General features: G+C 41.4%; 1 pseudogene; it reads right to left on the minus strand.

Moving 5' to 3' along the window:
* LOC128947110 (SET-binding protein-like) overlaps positions 1-14976 on the minus strand; it is a 29191-nt pseudogene extending 14215 nt beyond the window's left edge.
* Between the last annotated feature and the right edge of the window lie 2858 nt (positions 14977-17834).

Here is a 17834-nt window from a genome sequence, read left to right on the forward strand (position 1 = left end):
AAATTAACTCTTTCGCAACTTCTTTCACAGAGCCTAAGCAACATAACTGCCCACCCGCCCGTACCCCAAAACACAAACAGTGCATCTACACCAACAGAGCTTTCAGGAAACTAATATCTCCGCCGCTTACAGGTGAGCGAAGGGGCGGAGGTTGGGTTTATTTACAAATGCTCATGAAAAACAAATCAGGAGATATATTAATTACAGCTATAATGGGCCCCAAAAAAGTTTTGGTAACCTTTATAGTTGATACTGGAGCCCAAATCTCTGCACTGACACATAAAGATGCCCAGAAGTGTGGAGTTGTTCCAACAAAAAGGCAATGCTGCGTTCTTAACACTTTAGGAACCATAGAACCTATGAATGTTGCTTTAGTCAAAGTAACACTCCCTGGAGATGAAAACCAATTAGTTGTCAAAATGGTAATTGAGGACGTTCCAAATAATCTGCTAGGGATGGATGTCCTAGCAGGAAGGCAGTGGGAAGACACTGATGGATTTCTGTGGTCTTTTGGCACTCCACCACTTAACATTAGGCTGCTTCAGACTGCACCCGCACTGCCTTACAGTAAAACAATCAATGTGAAACAATACCCTTTGCCTTCTGGAGCCAGGGAAGGCATCAAACCGGTTATTCAGGATTTGCGTAACCAAGGAATAATAATTAACACACACTCCCCTTATAATTCACCTGTGTGGCCAGTCCGGAAGCTGGATGGCCGGTGGAGGCTTACAGTGGACTATCGCAGGCTCAATGCCAACACTGATCCTCTGACTGCATGTCCTGGGTTGACTATATGATGTTTTTATCTCCAATCGTCTCATTCTGTTTATGTTGAATAATAAGTTTTGCACCTTTAAGAGTGTTCCAGAGAGTGAATGGGGGAAGAGAAGAAGTGCACAGTTTGTTTTCAGACACTGTACTCCACTCCTCCACATTCCTCCTCCTGAACTGTGTTGTCTGCGGATGCACAGACAGCGGGACAGAGCTCTTTTTTGCTTTTTAGTTAGTGTTAGCTAGCTGAGGCAAAGAAGTTCCCTGAACTTTTGGTTTTTTTTCTTTTTCTTTGGACCTCTTGAAACCTGCTCTGGACTGAACACCCAGGGGAGCACCGGCAGCTGCAGCTGTGGCCCACCGGGCCAGGCCTGGCCTATGATATTTCCAGCACCGGAGGGACTCACCAGAGACAGAGTGAGCTGAACTGCAACCCCGGGAGGGACTTTCTCAGTTTGTCATCTCTTTTGGAGTGGCAAGGGATTTTATTGTTTGATATTTTTTCGGTTTTATTGTTTAATAAACAGTTTTTTTCCACCTTTCTCCAAGGAGGTATTTTTTTTTCTCCCGGAGCAGTTGGGGGGGAGGGGCTGATTTGGATCTGTTTTCCCACCGGAGCTCCTGTGGGGAATTCTCCCCCAAATTTGCTCTAAACCTGGACACTGCAGCAGTGTCAAATTTAGCTGAATTAATAACATCAATACCAGAAAAAGCTCACACAATCATGGCAACAACAGATGTCAAAGACATGTTCTTCATGATACCTATACAGCCAGAGGACATGGATCGCTTTGCTTTCACATGGGAGGGACAAAAGTACACATTCCCTAGACTACCACAAGGCTACAAACATTCTCCAACCTTAGCTCACCATGCTCTAGCTAAGGATTTAGAAAAAATACCCAAACCTGACACTGTAGCTGTTTATCAATACATTGATGACATTTTGGTAGGAGGAGAGGAAATTAAGGAGGTGGGGGAATTCCAGCAGAATATAATCTCTCATCTGGAAAGTCTAGATTTAAAGCTTTTCCCAGAGAAAATCCAAAAGCCTTCTCAGCAAGTAAAATTTCTGGGAATTTGGTGGCGATCCGGAAGCACATGTATCCCACCAGACACTTTAACCTCTTTAGAGCAGATGAAAATGCCTGAAAACAAAAAGGACCTCCAGCAAGTCTTAGGATTGTTAGTATTCTGGAGGAAACATATCCCAGATTCTCAGTCATTGCTAGACCCCTGTGCTGGTTTGACCAGGAAGAAGTGGGAATTCTGGGATGCTGTGGTCAAACCAATGGGTGCTCAGATTTTGATATTGGCACCTGATGTGGCCAGTGGGGTTTGGACACACCTCTGAGAACACACAGGGATTAAAAACCAGACCTGCAGCCCTCCGAGGCTCTCTTTGGGACTTCCGTCGGGAGAGGCTTTGGATCTCTCCCCTGTCCCAGCTGCTGGCTGGGCGGGGGGAGGGGTAAAACAACGCGGCCATGAGGTAGGCCCAGCCCAAGGATGGAAGGGTGGAAGAGACCAAGAGACATCGGGCAGCCACCCCCCCGCCCAGGAGAGAGAGAGGGAGAGCCGGCGTGGGAGGCTGTTAAGGGGTAAATAGCAGATGGGGGGTGAACGGCTGCCCCAAAGTCACTGCTTTTTACCCTACACCTCCAAGCATCATCCCCTCGCTGCAGGGTCCTGATGACCCAAATAATCCATCACATTACCCTGGACAACCTGTCCTAGTGGATCTCCCCACGGTGAAAGAGGTACCACTTGTGTTGAAAACCCCTCTGAACAAATATGCATGGGTAGCCTCTGATGCTCTTGGAAAAGAGCGCCGCATACATACACTCTGGATAATCCCTTCGTTTTAACTCTTTTCTGCCTCTCAGTGGCAGGATTTTTTGTTGTTTTTGTTTTTACAGAAGAACCCCGAGAGTCACCGACATCTTTTCATAAAAATCCTTTCTTTAGGATTTCCCCTTCTGGGAAGCTGAGGCCCCAGAAAAAGAATGTAAACAATGGTTATCTGCTGCTGTGGAATGTAACAGGTGCACCTGTGATTGGTCCATGTTGGATGTGTATAGTTAGTGGCCAATCCAGGACCGAGCTCTCTCTGGGACAGAATCAGAGAGAGCTCCTTTGTTATTCATTCCTATTCTATTCTTAGCTTAGCTAGCTTTCTGAGAACTTTCCTTCTATTCCTTTTAGTACAGTAATAATGTAATACATCGCATAAAATAATAAATCAAGCCTTCTGAACATGAGGTCAACATTCTCGTCTCCTCTCTTCACCCTGAAAACCCTTGCAAGCTCTGTAACACCCGAGGGACATGAGAATCATCTGAAACATGATAACGCTACTAATACTTTTCTGCATCCTACCACAATTTCATGGACAGCCTCCTGGTGAGCAGTTGTGGTCCGAAGCCACCATCCAGCACACCAAGGTTCTTGGATCTTACCCCAAGGGCTGTCACCCAAGTCTGGCGACCCTAGTGCTGCATGACTCCAAGGTGTATTGTCCAAGTGAGTGGAGATGGGACCAGAACGACTTGATCAGAACCTTAACGGGAATGGTTGGTGAGTCAATTGTGGTAGCATGCAGAAAGGTGGAAGGAACCCTCTATGAAAAGGCCACCTCCATCATAATTGCTGGAAATTTTATGGAAGCAGGTGGAGGAATCATCTGAACATCCCTTCAGCGAAACTGTGTCCCACGAAGAAATGGGGGTGTTCTAAAATAACAAATCCCCTCACTCTGTGTTGCCGCCAGGAGCATATTGGTAGTTATGTTTTAGGTCCCTGTCACCCTGGTTTTTTAAGATTTTCTAAGCCTTCTGATGTTGACATTCTTGTAGTGAACTTTGTCACACACTTTCTCTAAATAACTCATTGTTTTGCATTCCTTTATGGAGGAGGAGAGAGTTGATGGACTGTTGGTTTGACCAGTGTCATTGGAGAGGTGTCACTGTCACCTTCCAATCTGCTGTTGTTGCCCGATTGATAAATGACACAAAACTCAGATAAGTTTTGTGGGTGCTTTATTAAGGGCCCGGGGGAACTGGGGGACTAACGTCTCAAAGCCCGAGCCCCCCGATTTCACGTATGGGTGCTTCCCTCTTATACATGCGATTCATAACAAAGTCTCCAAGAAACAGTTCCCCTTGCCTAGTCACAGTCCCCTTGTGATACATTCCTTAGTTCACAAGCAAGATCATAAATCTTCTGCTTATCTTATTCTAAGAGCATTGTATGCTGCCTCCAGACAGGTTAGCATCCTTACTTTCCTGCACTAGTTTAATTATTTATTAAATTCCTAAGACTACCTGCTAGGTTACACACAAACCCAACACACACACTATCAACGGCTACAAAACTGCAAAACTGCTTTTAACAAACCAATTCACACACAACTCATAACTAAACTATAATTACACATTTTGCTAAATTTCATTTCTTTTCCAACATTTCCCCCCTTCTGAGCATCTTTCAGTCTTGCTGCAAGGATGCTCAATCAACAGTATTGACAGTAACATCTTCATAACGAGGTGGGGAGTGTTCTTCATTCTGCCGCCCGCGGGTCATCGCTTTCAGCAACCGGAGAGATCGCTTCTTTTCCTTTTCGATCACACTTAAGAGGCATCTATATACAATCTATATAGTCACAAAAAATACTAAAAACATTAGTACATACTGTATAGTAGACGTAATCTAGTTAGACAGGTGAAGCTCCAAAGAATCAAATACCGCTCTTATCTAATTATGCTGTGCTTCTTTTTCAATTTCTTTGGTTTTTGTTTCTACTTCTGCCAGTTGAGAAATATCTTTCTCAACTTCAAGTGTAACATTTGGAATGTGTACACAGCAATGATCTATTCTCTTACTCAGGTAACTACAAACTCCATGTTCTTTTAACAGTAGCAAATCTAATGCCATTCTGTTTTGTAGGGTCATTCTTGATGTAGCTTGCAATTGCAAATTTAGATCTTTAAATCTTTTCTTAGTAGCTGCTGCTAACCTTTCTGTCTGTCTTAACAAGTTGTTGAGTATTTCTCTATTTCGATATGTCACTACCGGAGGGAATAATGACTCTAATATCTATCTAAATTGTACTCTTGAGCCAGGTTCATGCTACTGCTCCTCTAGGGATTCTTCTTTCTTTCTGAGTCTTTTCCTTTGGATCAATCTATTCTGTTTCTAGTATGGACATAATGTGGAAACCCCTAGGGTGATTTGTGTTACTGATCTATCTAGAGGTAAATGTGTGGTCCACTGTCTATGTCTCAACACCCAGACTAGATTTCCAGGGCTATGCACAGTAGTATATCTGCAATCTATAGGTCTATCTATGGACTCTCGGCTAACCGTGTGATCATACTCTCTACACTCGCATCTCTACTTTAATGCTATTTTCACTGGTACTAATCTAATTCGGTCTTCCGGTGTATCACATGTAAAAACTTCAGTACAATTCTAATCTTCTTTCTGCGGTCTGAACTCTCGGGAAGATGTAGATGTGATGAGGGCTTTATAATGTGACTGATTCTTTACTCCTGACTATTGGATGCACCATTGTACTTCCTCAAGATAATTATAGTGTTCTAAAACACTAGGTCCCCATAATGTTTTCTAACTATTCCAGGTGTCAAAATTCTGTGTGACATTCCGACAACTCATCTCATTTCGGTGGGATTTCGTTCTTATTCGTACTGTATTGCATGGCTCATCTATTGGGGTTACTATTAAACACTTCTTGGTATTTTGAATCTAACTATAATGATTGGGTTTCTTTTCACATTCTTCTTTAGTCATAGCTCGAATGGTCATACACAAATCTTTCCATACATATACTGGTTTGGGAACTGACTGGCAGGACCATGAAACATTCTTGAATGTTTCAGGCATTTTGGTTACCAGTATTATTCTCTAGGAAATTGGTTCACCTGCAGCCTGTGGGAATGGTAGGCAAGCTGTTATTTTAGTCATGTTCTGCATGATCTCAAAATCTCTAATTAATCTTACTACTAAGTTTTCCTGCTAAGCATTTCGTTCTATTGTATCATTAGCCTCTCGTCTACTCCTTCTACTGTGTCTCTGTAAGGATAACATCATTCTGTTATGCCTCTACTATGCATTTCTTATTCTAGGATTAGTGACATTCAACTACTCACAACCTTTGCCTTCCTTCTCCCACCAACTGGTCCCGTCTTCTATTCTGTCCTAGGTCAGTTCCTTATTTTGCTTCTACTATTTGACTCGTAGGTTCCTTTGATATCTTGATCTTACTAGGAAGGAACAATTTATTCTAAGGGGTGGCCCATCTCACATGTCCGCTGCTATTGATACTGGATCAACCTTTATGTTTTCAGCACGATTTCCTGTCCTTGGCAAAACTCTCATACTCACTCTTTTGTAATCAACACTATCTCGTATCTTGACTAAACATGTATATTCTTCCGTATCGTCTGTGGTTACCTTAGTAAGATTCAGTACCGTGTTTCCTTGTTGTTTATCTTGATCTTAACTGACTCCGATCTTGCCTCGGCTTCTTTCAGCTCTCCGTTGCCATATTGCAATAACTTCACCGGCCTCAACTTTCTGGCTGTCAAATATAACACAAGTTAATTGAACATCTATCCCTTCCATGACTGTAACCTTTGTTTCTTCAACCTGTACTAGAGTAGACTCTTGAACGGGTAATAGTCTCATGATCACTAGCAGTAATATAATTAAGAAGGCGGCTTTGCCCGGAAGATCATCCGGGTTGGAGACACCATCTGGGTTTCCTATTGGAACGGTGCCTTCTTTATCTTGGTGTAATGGATCCAAGCATCTATCTCCTGGACCTTCACTGCCGTGTAGGTCGTCATCATCACCTGGTGGGGTCCGCTCTATGATTCCCGTAGCGGATCTGTGATCTACTTCTTGACGTACACCTGGTCTCCAGGCTGAATGTCGTGGACAGAATTCTCTAGCATGAGCGGTCTATTCTACTGTAACGTATTTCTTAAAGAATTCAAGATCTTATTAAGTGACATAACATACTCTGCAATTGCCTGGTCCCCACTCACATGTACTTCTCTTTTTAATACAGTTGCATGATATGGTTTGCCATATAGTATTTCATATGGACTTACGCTTACCTTTTTCTTTGGTTTAATTCGAATCCTGAGCAGGGCTAAAGGTAAAGCTTGAGGCCAGTGCAGTTTAGCTTCTTGGCAAATCTTTTTGATTTGTCTTTTCAGGGTTTGATTCATTTTTTCTACTTGCCCACTAGACTGAGGTCTCTAGGGGGTATGCAAATTCCATGTTATATCTAACAGTCGTGCTAATTCTTGTACTACTCCGGCTATAAAATGCGGACCCCTATCTGATGACAATTTTAAAGGTACTCTAAATCTTGGTATTATTTCTTTTAACAAGGTTTTTACCACTTCCTTAGCCTGATTAGTCCTACATGGAAAAGCTTCCGGCCACCCTGAGAACGTACATACGTACACTAACAAGTATTTATATCTCTGTGCCCTAGGCAATTCGGAAAAATCAACTTGCCAGTAATCTCCTGGTTGTGGCCCGACTTGCAGCTTTCCCATTTGTATTTGTCTCCTAACTACTGGATTATTTTTCAAACATACCGGGCACATTGCATTAACTCTTTTTGCCATTGTTAACATCTGATTAGAGATTATCTCATTCTTCAAAAATTTTACCAATACTTCTGCTCCTCAATGACATTTGTTATGTTCTGATTCCAAAATAAATTTCATTATGCGAGTAGGTACTACTATTTGTCCTATTGGTGTAACATACTACTCAAGTTGATTCTTCTGTGCCCTTAGCAAGTTTATTAGTTTTCTATCTTCTATTGAATATTTGGGCTCTTGATTCAGGTATGGGGTAGCCGGATTCGTTCTTACCGGTACCAATGCTATTTGAGTCTATATTTCCCGTGCCACTTGCCGTGCTGTAACATCAGCAAATTGGTTTCTTCTGTAAACGTCTCTTTCTGCAGTCTGATGTCTTCTAACATACATAACTGCAACTGCTTTGGGACTATGTACTGCATCTAGTAGCTGTAGCACTTCTTCCCAGTGCTTGATGTTGGTTCTCTGTGAATTCAAAAGCTTCCTTTCCTTCTATAACGCCCTATGTACATGAACCACACTAAAGGCATATTTAGAATCTGTCTAGATATTAATCCTTTTGTCTTTGCTCAAATACAGGGCTCTGGTGAGTCTAATCACCTCTGCCTTCTGGGCCGAAGTTCCAGGTAACAAAGTTTTTGTTTCTATTACTTGATCTAATGTTACCACTGCATACTCGGCATAGCAAGTCCCATTCTTGACAAAACTGGATCTATCAGTGTATAGTTCTCATTCAGGGTCTTCCAATGGTTCATCTTTTAGGTCGGGTCGAATCTAGTTGTTTAGAGAAGTATCTCACTGGCCTCTTCTAGGATCTCACCTTCTGGGTGAGGACCCCCAATGCCAGTTTTTGCCTCTCATTCACGTACAACTGGAATTCTTTGGTCAGGTCAGGGAGTCTTAGGGCTGGGGCCTCTTTTAGTGTCTGCTTCAATTCTTGGAAGGCCTTCTTTTGCTGTGTTGTCTACTCTAGCCGATGCTGCTTCAAGGCCTCATACAGTGGCTTGGCTAGGAGACTGAAATTCATGATCTACAGTCAACACCATTTCACCATTCCTAGAAAAGATCTCAATTCTTGATGGTTACGAGGCAAAGGAATAGCACATATTGCCTCTATTCGGTTTACTCCTAAACGTCTCTGCCCTTGTGTGATCTCACAACCGAGATAAATAACGCTATTTTTGACCAATTGAGCTTTTTCTTTAGAAACCCGATACTTTGCTTGGCCCAGCATGTTGAGTAATTTAATTGTTAATTCCACACACATTTCCTTTTCTTTAGTAGCCAGAAAAATGTCGTCCACATACTGCAGGACTACATACAAGGATGGGGATATTGTTACCTGGGTTATTTTCTATTCTTCCAGCTCTTTGGCCAGTTGATTTCTAAAAATAGTAGGGGAGCATTTAAATCCCCGTGGGAGTCTCGTCCACGTAAGCTGCTTCTTTCTCTCAAAATCAGGACTCTCTCACTCGAAGGCAAAATATTTCCTACTCTCTACTGCCAGTGGGATGCAGAAGAAGGCATCTTTAAGGTCAATCACTGAGAACCATTTAAACTCTTCTGATACAGATGTTAACAAGGTATAAGGATTAGCAACAACTGGATGTATGTCTTTCACTATTTCATTAATAGCCTTTAAGTCCTGTACTAAACGGTACTTACCATTAGGTTTCTTTACTGGAAAAATTGGAGTATTATACTCCGATTCACATTCTTGTAATATTCCTTGAGCCAAAAATTGTTTAATTAACGGGGCTACTCCCTTCTTTGCCTCAAGCTTCAAGGGGTATTGCTTTACTCTCACTGGTTGGGCCCCTTCCTTTAGTTCTACTTTTACTGGCTGCGCAGCTTTAGATTTTCCGGGGACTCCTGACTCTCATACCCAGGGTACTACAGCTTGCTCAATTTCTTCTGGAATAGGAGAGGCATCCACTTCTTTGATTAAAAAAATGCTTGCTATTTGTTCTTCAGGTATTTCTAATTTCACCCTTCCCTCCTCAAATATTATTTTCACATTAAGTCGGGACAACAGGTCTCTGCCAAGAAGGGGTGTGGGGCAATTTGGCATATACAAAAATTGGTGATCTAATTCCTTCTCCCCAAACCTAAGATTTAAAGGTTGTAAAAATGGTTGTTCTTCTAGCTTCCCTGTTGCTCTCACCACCTGTACTGTTGTGTCACTCAAAGGTCTCAACCGTCTATTAAGTACAGAATATGTTGTTCCAGTGTCTACTATAAATTTTTGATCCTTTCCATCTATCTCTAAAACTACCCTCAAATCTTTTTCTAGTCAGCTTTGATTCTGAGAGTTTCTCAAAACTAGTGCTTGAGCGACTTCTGCTGGTCTTCTCGTGAATCTTCCCACAGGAGCATTCTCCATTGGACCTGTCCTTAATCCTATGTTTCCCATGCCCATACTTCCTCTAACCGGGCATTCATTTTTCCAGTGTCTCAACTGTCGGCAAAACGCACACTGGTTTGGATCTAACCACCCCATGTTAGGTGCAAACTCAAATCTTCTTTGACCTCTTGCCAGCCCCCTCTGTCTGCGATTAGCTCCTCCCCGACCTCGACCCCTAATGGGTCTTCCTCCTGCTCCTGTCTGTTGCATTACAGCCAGAATACTAGCTTGTTGTCTTTTTGCAGTTTCTTTTTCCTTGTTGTTGTATACCTTCTACGCTACCTCCAACATTTTATCTAAACTCCGAGTATCTTCTCTTTCTAGCTTTTGCAAGTTTTTCTTAATATCTTCTTGTGATTGCCCCATAAACAACAATGCCAATTTGTTGGAGATGAAGGGGAGACGACCATCCTTTAATGCATCGAGCTCCAATTTTATTGATCAATCAATCACCTTAAATAACAAAGTTAACGAACTTCATGCATATTCTGTAATCCAATTTCATGATAGGCTAACAGAGAAACTTCTAACCACTCCTCTTGTTTTAGAATACCTACAATTGTTTATTAAAAACAGAACCAGAGTTCCCAAAACTTCTTCATCAGTTCTCAGGGTGCCAGCCTTTCCCAGAGACGGTGTTCTTCTTGTTATGGGAAGACAGCCTGAGAACTTTATTGTTTATAAAGAGAGTCTAATTGTTTATAGAAATCAGAAGGCTGAGAACTGCATTAGGACTGCTTTACTTTTTCCTTTTACTTTTCTCTCAACTGTATGTCTCATGGCCCCTTTCTTTAAGCCATTCTTGAAAAACTCTCCAACATTTACCCTGTTTTTTTTTTTTTTTTTTTGAGAGAAAAGAGGTTTGCTTGCCAGGTTTTCTCTATCATCCTACTAACCATCTTTTGGATACAGCTGCAGAAGCAAGGTAAGATAAGTAAAAGCAATAAAAGTACACCTAATATCCCTATAGCATATATTACAAAGTTTCTTAACCATGGTCCCAATCCTAAGCTTTTAAGCCATTCATCAATTCCCAATCCTTCTTCTTCCTTAAGGCTGTTAAGCCCTAGTCGTAGCTCTTTTAACTTAGCATGAATAGATACAGAATGATCAGATAAGTTCATGCAACACATCCCTTCAAACTCTTCATACCCATGGCCTTGTGCTAGCAATAAAAAATCTATAGCAGCTCTATTTTGTAAAACAGCGTGATTAACACTTTGTACATCTGCAGTTAACATATCTAATATCTGTGATGTCTTATTTAATTCACCCTTAGCCCAACACCCTATCTGTTTTGCTAAGGTCATTGCTTTGCTTGCAGCACCCCATGGTAGGAGAGCTGAAACCATCACTTGTTTACATTTACTCCAGAACAATGGATCTCCTATATGACTACAGTCTAAGTTGTGTAAGCTGCGCCTTTGCCTGCTTGTCTTATGACTTAGTTGCATCAGCACAGATATGTTAGGGTGGAATAATGATAACTTGCCTAAATAGCAAGGTCCACTCTGTGGTTGGGCTGGTATTCCATTCCAGGCTCTATCTCCACAGATTAGAAATATTCCTGTGGGTAATTTCTTAGGTCTCATGATACTAGAGCCTTTACACTGGTTATAAAGTTGTTTGGACACTATTTCCGGGCTTAGAGATAAATCCAGAGTAGCTTATGTCTGTTTATGCTGACTCATCTTTTGAAAATTAGAGTAATCAAAGCTGTAACTCCTCCAAGGCTGAGACAAAGCAATGACTGATTAATTTGTCTAGCAAGTGTTATCCATACATTATCTCTAGGTTGACTAAAATGTGCTACCCTTAATTCTTCAGCTACTACTATACTAAGCAATATAACAAAAGTGAACCTCATTTTTCTGTTTTTGTATTGACCTTCCTTTTCATATCAGTTTTAACCTTACTGTTCCTGACACCTGAAAACCACACCTTTGTAACCTTGTAATGCAGTTATCTAATGCTTAATTGGGATCTCCTCTTATAGGACCTACAACAGAATGTTGTGTTAAAGGCACCAGTTTTCTACACCCTATCGAGGCTATATATGATGCACTTTGAGCTTTAACCCTCTTCAAAATACACTGCACCTCCCACCGATAATAAGCTAAGATTTACTGCTCATGAGATTCATAAAGGTCTAAAGCTGAGGCAGTGTTTAGCTCTGTCTCATTCCGTAGTGCCCACTCCCAATTATATTCCCAGGTCGTCCAGCAACGGCGTGTTACGGCCTTATCAGGCATTGCACGACAGGTGGTAATTGGACTAAGAAAAGAAAGCTGTTAGCTGTTTTCATTCATGCGAACCTGGAGAGGAGGTTAACAAGCCTGAAAATGATTCTTTCTGTCCTTGAAATTATCACATCCACCTTTTTTCATGGGCTTCCCAGAAATGTTCAAAGTCAGTTTTCAGTCTATAATCCTTTAGTCATTTGGCTCAAATGGCATCAGCTGGGCAATTCTCAGTCCTTGTTCATTTGGAGTGGTGAAAAAGTAGTATGTATTTAAAGCACTTAAAATATTTAAACTTAGAATTTACAGAACTAACAGAAAGATGTCATACAGCAGACTAGCAAGTAGGACAGAGACACCAGCACAGAGTAGAGGGCACATATCTTGGTTTTCACATTGGCCAATAAGAAAGCACTCTTTTGCCCTTCTGACAATTTTGTCAGTCTTCATTACAATGGCTGAACAACTATGCTCACCACAACAGACACTTGCTTCACTGCTTGCAGACTACCTTGCAAATACAAGACAGAAACTGACAGAGTTGGAAATGTGCAACTCCCAAAAAAAAAAAAAAAAACCCCAATCAAGCTTTTAAATGAAGGATAGAACAGGACTTTCAATTTAGATCCTGCTGAAGAACGAAGGCTTATGCTCTACTGACTCTGCTTAAACTTTATGCCCCAAGAATTACTTTGCTTGTTTTCTCTTTCATCAATAATTCTGAACTGAAAGCAGGACTAGAGTTAGACCATACCAATTAGGTGCAGCTTATCTTGAATTGTTAAGTCTAAGGATTTCTTTACAAAGTAAAGAATGCACAGATATAATTCTAGGGCATACAAGAATCTTGTGGAAAAAAAAAAAAAAGGTAGTATTTCAGAAAGTATGTAATAATAATAAGACTTCCATTAGGACTTCTCAAAAGGCAGGCAAATCAGCAGGTTTGGAAAATGCCTATGTATATTCATTAGAGTAAGGGCAAACATTTGTCATTTTCTTGACTCTCATATTTTTAAAGCTGACAAACAGAGATCACTAGATAATTAACTTGCACACTTCTGTAAAAGCATGATCTGAGAAACTAAAGCTATTTCTCAGTAAGGAGCAGGACTCACTGTAGTATCTTTTTTTTTTTTTTTTTTGCAAATAAATAGGACCCCAGCAAACAAAAGATGCTTAGGGTTTTTCCATTTTTATCTTCTTACTGGTGTGTTCTGTGACACAGACAATCAATACCAATGTAAGACCTATTTTTATCTAATAGAAACACTTGGAGCAAAACTTTAATAAATCTTCCTAACAAATGAGTATGGCTTCCAGCTTTCAGCTCCCAGTAGGAAATAATATTTGATTCATATTCAGAGAATTAATAGCCTTTACAATTGGAGACAGGATGTCACTTGAAGACTCATAACTTTTTTTAAAAAAGTGTTCTGGAAGATACAGACTTAGAAAGCAGCAATAAATTAATGCTCCAAGAATTTTAGAATATATGAAAGTAATTTACAAGATTAGCTGCTTTGAGGAAATTATGCCTAAAATAAATATACTAAACAGAATTATTAAAATAAAGTTAATTTCAGTTACTCATTCATCCTCTGGGAAGTCTAACAAGACTAATTATAGCAGACTTATTTGCAAAACATGTAAAATCACTTAAATCTAATTCAAACTTAACAGAATCTAACTTAACTTACTTAATAAGACTTAAACTTAACAGGAGATAAACTTAACAAAACTAAACCTTAACATTATTTAACATTTAATGGCACTTGATAGATAACTCAAACTACTTAATAACAGATAAAACTTACTATAGAAATAATATATAGCATTCACTATAACTTACTTACAGGCCTGATTCTAAAATATTAAGCTAAAATAACCTTTCTCATGTTTTTGCTGCAGCATTTTTACACTTAAATACACCCAAACATAAGCTTACTCAAGGTATACCTGTGAAAAAACTCCCTTGAATTCAGTGCTTGCCTATACATCTATCACATCTAAACAAAGCTTAAAAATACAAAAAACACAGTCATTACATCTTACTTCTACAATCACTTTAACACATCTTAACATTTTTAATTTTTCAAAACACAGCTTTAGAGTCTGATATTCCACCGACTGAGCTATCCGGGCTTCTGATGTTTAAAGTCTCTGCTAATACAGATTCCAAGACAGCAGAACCAATGCTGAGCCAAATCGACTGAAATTTGACTCCCGCATTCACTACGCTGATCTGTCCTTCACAGTCTGTGCCGGGAAGAATAAAAGTCTCTTTAACTTCGCTTGATTACCATCACTGGTCTCTCAATTTCAGCAGAGATCTTTCCCTTTTGTTGGCAAAAGTTCACCTTTATTACGGCTGTTAGGTCTTAAACTGTAGCTTTTGCCGGCTGTGGGGGGAGGGAGAAACGCTCCCGCTTGAAAAAGCGCTCAGGTCCCGCGGCGCGTGTGTCGGAGCGGGCGAAAACTCCCCCCCCGCGCTGGGCTCTTTGTTTACTCACTGTTTGCCGGCTGACTGCTGCAGGCACCGCTGCACGCGTGGCTCCCCCCGCGGCGCTCTTCGGTCGCCTCGGTCGCTTCCGGCGGCTCCGATCCCCTCCCGGGGCGGCGCGGCGCGGCTCCCGCGGCGGCGGCTTCTTCGGTCCCGCGCCGGGGCGGCGCGGCTCGGTTCCTGCGGCGGCGGCGCGCCCGTGCCGAGTTCGGAGTAGCACAGCACCGCAAGCGCCATGAGCTGCGGCCGCTGTTTTGCACTCAGAGAGATAGTAACGCAGCGCACCATACATCACTCGCCATGGCTTGCTTAGCTTCTTGGCAGTTTTATCACTCTCTAAAGCAGCCTCTGACAATAAATCACCGAATTCACGGCATCCCGTTAAGTCGTAAACCTTACGGAAAATCCCTTTATCATAGCCGTAAGTCCAAAGTCCTGTTAATTCCTTTTGCCAATTCATTCCCTTAATTTGCCTTTTTTGCAAGAAAGTAATAAAAAGTTCTATGCGGCTTGCCTTTCCATACCTATGTAAATGAGCGCACTCTGCAGCACCTGAAGGTCATCGGCCGCATGTACCAGCCAGGACCCGTCTATACGGTCGCCTGGGGCCGGCACGTCTCGGCGGGCTTCGTCCCCTTTGTTTATGCGAAACCCGCTTGGTTTATTCGTGCTTACTGCCGTTCCGCAGCTGCTCCTCGGAACCTGGACAAGTCCTCACCTCCCGTGGTTTTCGCAATCCCCAAGAGCGTTCGATCGTGGTTCGGTATCACGTCCAGGGGTCAACCATTTGTCGGAGAATGAGGGGGAGACGACCATCCTTTAATGCATCGAACTCCAATTTTATTGATCAATCAATCACCTTAAATAACAAAGTTAACGAACTTCATGCATATTCTGTAATCCAATTTCATGATAGGCTAACAGAGAAACTTCTAACCACTCCTCTTGTTTTAGAATACCTACAATTGTTTATTAAAAACAGAACCAGAGTTCCCAAAACTTCTTCATCAGTTCTCAGGGTGCCAGCCTTTCCCAGAGACGGTGTTCTTCTTGTTATGGGAAGACAGCCTGAGAACTTTATTGTTTATAAAGAGAGTCTAATTGTTTATAGAAATCAGAAGGCTGAGAACTGCGTTAGGACTGCTTTACTTTTTCCTTTTACTTTTCTCTCAACTGTATGTCTCATGGCCCCTTTCTTTAAGCCATTCTTGAAAAACTCTCCAACACCAATTGAAGTTTACTAATTTAGATGTAGAAGATCAATCAGGAAAACTTCCGAGCCATGTCTTTTAATCGTTCTAAAAAGGCAGACGGAGACTCATTCTTGTCTTGCTTGACCGAATACAGCTTAGACCAGTTCATAGTCTTAGGTATTCCTGTCCTAATTCCTTCTACCAACAATTCCTGATATCGTTTTACAGCCCTTATTCCTCCCGTAGAGTTTGGGTCCCACCTTGGTTCCTCACTAGGTACCAATTCATCAACTGTTTCATTTAGTTGTCTCAACCGAATTTTTCACGAGTTTTTTCTCTAGTGGCTCTAATAACTATTTCTTTTTCTGTGGAATCCATTATAGTATCTAATAATACCTGTAAATCATTCTAGTCCGGATTCTGAGTCTCTATTACCATTTTAACTACATTTGCCACCCTTTCAGGATCTTCCCGATAACTCCCCGCTGATTGTTTCTATATTACTAAATTCTCGGGGGAGAAAGGCACCTTTATAAGTATCTTTTCTCCCTGTGGTCCCACAGCTTTCCTTAACGGCGCAATTAACTGTGGCCCCTTCTGCTCCTTCTTCTTCTTGTGAGTCCGCCCTGCTAACAGAGTTCTTTTAACACTCTCATTCTTTTCACTATCATCACCATCACTATCACTCTCACTAGATCTCGTTTTTATAGCTATATCCGCAGGGGGAGCAGGGGGCACATTAGGAGCAACAGGAACTCTCGGAGGTGCTATACAATAAGACAAATCTTCTTCAACTGAAGGATACAAATTACGCTCCTTTCTTTCTTTACATCCCATGCACTCCCTCTCATCATTCACTTCTAAAACTAAAATACCACACTCTTTTTGCCATTCATCTTTCCGGTGTAAAACAAAGAACAAATCTAAATATGGTATTTCATTTCATTTCTCATTTTTCTTTAAAAATTGCATCAGAGATTCCATTATCCTCAATTCTAGTGTACTATTCACCGGCCATCTCGCTTCTCTAATCTCATATTCAGGCCACCAATGATTACAATAATCTATCATTTTGCTTTTATCTAATTCTTGATAATACCCTTCACTTTTCTATCGTTTCAATATACAACTTAATGGCGTATTTCTAGGTATTTTACCATTGGCTTGCACTAAGGTTTTAAAAGTTTTAAAAGACATGATATTACAGCCTTTAATTCCACCTTTAGTCTCAATAAACCAAGATACCTTAAACCAATATACCTTCTCGCCGTCCTTCCTAAAAAAAAAAAAAACAGGAGGCGAGTTCCGGTCCGGCGTCCTTAGACGTCTTATGGCCGCAGCCTAGGCTTTTTTTACAAACCACCAAATCCAAATCCAATTATCACCTTTTTCCAATATAAAGCACCTTCGGGCTTACCTTAATGCAGTTGTTCGACAGGCACGGGGGTGGGCACGAACCCGATGACTCCCCGAGAAATGCTCGGTGCCGGCTTGGAGTGGATCAAGACGCGGAACCGCCCCGGCTGCCTTCGGAGTCCTGCCGCGGTCACCAGAAAAACTGTTGCCCGATTGATAAATGACACAAAACTCGGACAAGTTTTGTGGGTGCTTTATTAAGGGCCCGGGGGAACTGGGGGACTAACGTCCCAAAGCCCGAGCCCCCCGATTTCACGTATGGGTGCTTCCCTCTTATACATGCGATTCATAACAAAGTCTCCAAGAAACAGTTCCCCTTGCCTAGTCACAGTCCCCTTGTGATACATTCCTTAGTTCACAAGCAAGATCATAAATCTTCTGCTTATCTTATTCTAAGAGCATTGTATGCTGCCTCCAGACAGGTTAGCATCCTTACTTTCCTGCACTAGTTTAATTATTTATTAAATTCCTAAGACTACCTGCTAGGTTACACACAAACCCAACACACACACTATCAACGGCTACAAAACTGCAAAACTGCTTTTAACAAACCAATTCACACACAACTCATAACTAAACTATAATTACACATTTTGCTAAATTTCATCTCTTTTCCAACACTGTCACTTTTGTAAAACTATAAATATTGGAGTCAGAGAATAAAAC

Source organism: Melozone crissalis, unplaced genomic scaffold (genome assembly GCF_028551555.1).
Source record: "Melozone crissalis strain CALT ecotype California unplaced genomic scaffold, PUWL_Pcris_2 ptg000089l_1, whole genome shotgun sequence".
Lineage (NCBI taxonomy): Eukaryota > Metazoa > Chordata > Aves > Passeriformes > Passerellidae > Melozone > Melozone crissalis.